The sequence below is a fragment of the Ruditapes philippinarum genome, unplaced genomic scaffold (assembly GCF_026571515.1).
Source record: "Ruditapes philippinarum isolate M1 unplaced genomic scaffold, ASM2657151v2 ctg8795_1_1_1_1, whole genome shotgun sequence".
Classification (NCBI taxonomy): Eukaryota; Metazoa; Mollusca; class Bivalvia; order Venerida; family Veneridae; genus Ruditapes; species Ruditapes philippinarum.
In genome coordinates, this window is record NW_026859000.1 from 1 (window position 1) to 2,996 (window position 2,996).

At 34.3% G+C, this 2,996-nt stretch overlaps 1 long non-coding RNA gene across 1 annotated transcript; it reads left to right on the top strand.

Annotated features, from left to right (window-relative positions):
- Nucleotides 1-562: 562 nt before the first annotated feature.
- On the top strand, nt 563-1,726 carry LOC132754882 (uncharacterized). The gene is made up of 2 exons (XR_009629137.1): nt 563-865; nt 1,294-1,726. It is a non-coding gene; the product is annotated as an uncharacterized LOC132754882 (long non-coding RNA).
- The last annotated feature ends 1,270 nt before the right edge of the window (nt 1,727-2,996 follow it).

Below are 2,996 nucleotides of genomic sequence, written 5' to 3' on the forward strand. Positions count from 1 at the left end.
AATTTTTTTTTGAGATGTCCCCTCGTTGCCATGGTAACAGAAAATTTGAGCCTGAGCATGTTGTTGCAAGGGCAATGGTCCAGCCAACATTTGTGCCAAGTTTGATTAGTGTTGAAGCAGTTTTTATAGTATTATAGCAATTTGAACTTGTAACGGGAGCCTTTTCAATGAAAACAGCCATTTTTCACAAAATGCTCATGAAGTAATGGGTTAATGAAAAAAATCAAAAAATCTACAAAACAACAATTTTTCTTCAAATTTATATGACAGGCCATGTTTAAACATGGAAAAACGCGATTTAGAGTAATTTCAAGTATTTTCATCATTTTCTGTTAACCCATTACTTCATATACACGCCTTTTAACGCCTTTTTCACCCCCACCCCCCCCCCCCTTTTTGTTGTCTCAAATGGTGAAAAAATGCATTATTTAGGCCCTTAACACTTGTTTTTGTTTGAGAAATGTTGTTAAAAAAGTGACCACTTTTTCGGCGCGGCCCCCCAACCAAAAGATACATTGAACATTTTTTGTTTCAGTTTCAAATTCAAAGTCCATTAAACAACTACTGTTCGTCAAAGTTGCAAGATTAAGCAAAAGTGTGTAATCTCGTCCGTGCATAAATTATCAAAACCAATGGGTATTTATAACTGGTTTGTTCGTTTTCGGAAAATAAGGATGTTATGAAATTGTTATCATTGTCACGTGACTTGGATGCACTTTGATAATAAATATATTTTTAGCGCAAGTAAATAGGTTATATCACACAAAGTTTAAACTGAAATACAGTTGTTATACATAGTTTCGTTGTCTGATACAGACAAAAAGTGCTAACATTCGTTAAAGAAAAGGAAAAATAAAAATAACAGGTAATGCATATAATTAGATAACGTTATAAAAAATTATGTGCACATTTTCAAATGCAGGCACCTTATTAGACATATAAGTAAAGTATTGGGCGAGCTTTGACTGTTCTTATAACTGACATGTAAAGCTTGTCTTCCATGTATGATTTGCATGGCTTCTGTCTATATTATTGTATGATTTGCATAATTTATGTATTTATTATGGTGCGATTTGAATGCAGGAATGCTAAAGATTTACCCTGTAGGGGCTTTGTCGTCCATTTTGTTTTTTAATGTGTGGTATTGAATTCTGCGTTATGATTGGCTTAGGGCAGGCGCTGTACGGGTAAAAATAATTAAATATTGTCAATTGTATATGTCGCTGTCAATGAAAGACGGGCAAAAAACGTGTTGATTTTGTTCATTAACTACGATTCGTTTTACACTTACAGGGAGAATGAAGATATACTGTTTGAGATGTAGAATCAAGACAGAGACTTTGTATGAACATCTTGTCAAAATGGCGAACGGTAGAACAAGTGTTCGAGGGATATGTGCACATTGTGGTACACAGAAGCATCAGATTGTTGGCTAGCCATTTCCGGTCTGCCAAGGAAACATTTATTATTATTTTTATAAAATGAACGAACCATTTTATCAACTTATAATATTTTTATTGTTCAACAAATTCGCCGAGAAGATGCATCACGTGATTAGCTTACAAACAAATCAAATATTATTTCACTAATGAAAATGTTCAGTAATTCTGGTCATAAGGAGATCAATGCAAAACTTGTGTTCAATATTGTTTAAATTTATACATGTCAATTATTAATTTACATTAACTCTTGCAGAAAATCTGAATAAAACTACAGTATCATCGTATTTATTTTTATGTCAACACAAATAGAACACGGCATTTTTAAAACCAGCTGCATGTAATTCTCATTTTGAATCAAAATAGCTGTCTGGATCTATAAAGATATATACACTGTACATGAATATACATTAAATTATTGTATATTGGATCCCGGGCTTCAGCTGAGCTTCCCGTCATAAAATAAACTCAATCAGTCTAAACTCTACAGTATTTGAGGCCATTTGCGCCAATATAGATATTATTCAGGGCCATGAAGGCGCTTTCAGTAGATCTATATTATTTTTGGAAAGTTTAGAGGTATATTTAAGCGCCTGCTTGAGTCTAGGAAAAGAGCCCATTTGTAGATACGTAAATATTGGTAAATAAGAAATAGTTTTCCCATAAAATTCAGTAAACATCAAGTTTTTTTCTTCCACTTTTGCAAAGGTATCATGTTTCTCGTAAAATTCCCAAAATTAAAGGGAATTGTACTTCCCTTGGCTGTGAAAAAGTCCTGGTTTTACAACATCATACTCTTATGAAGTGTGAAGAAAAGGTTCCTGTAGTATTTACATTGTTGCATGTCTGAAATTTTCTGGGAAATGTAAATATGTGTATTATAAAATGTGCATCCGGATATGCATCATAAGTCATCAACTGTCATCATTTACAAATCAAAGAAAGACCAGCATGTGTATGTGTTAAAGTATTGCGTCCGTGGCCGAGTGGTTTAGGTGGTTCACTTCAATCCACTTGCACATCACCTCTGTGTATTCAAATCCCGCCTGGGACTTTTGATTAATTCATGGCGGAAGCTATCCAGCTAGCTAACGGAGCGTATGTGGTTCTACTCCTCAGGTGCTTGTTCGTGCCTGAAATAATGCACAAACTTGAGGTTGTGTCTAGTGAAAATGCATCAGAAACCTCCATTTTATTTGGGTGTTTTTTTCCAAAGAGCGACTAGAATTAAATGCATGTTCCTAAATCCGATTTTTGCGAAAACATATCTAGGCACTTGTATTTTAAAATGTGGAACAGAAGCCAAAACTTCTGGATTTGTGCCTTAGGTGTTACTTGTGTTTCCGAGAGATTGACGGGAAACAATGACGACATCGCCATCGGTATGATTTTGAAGAATATCATGTGTGTTAATAATATTTGGCATTTTAAAATCATTCGATTCCTTTAAACGCTTTTCATTTTGCACAATTAAAATGCTTATTCTGAAAAACGGATGAGCGAAGAAAAGATCCGGGACCAAGGTCATCAGGTGATATTGTGAAACTTATAGCAAAT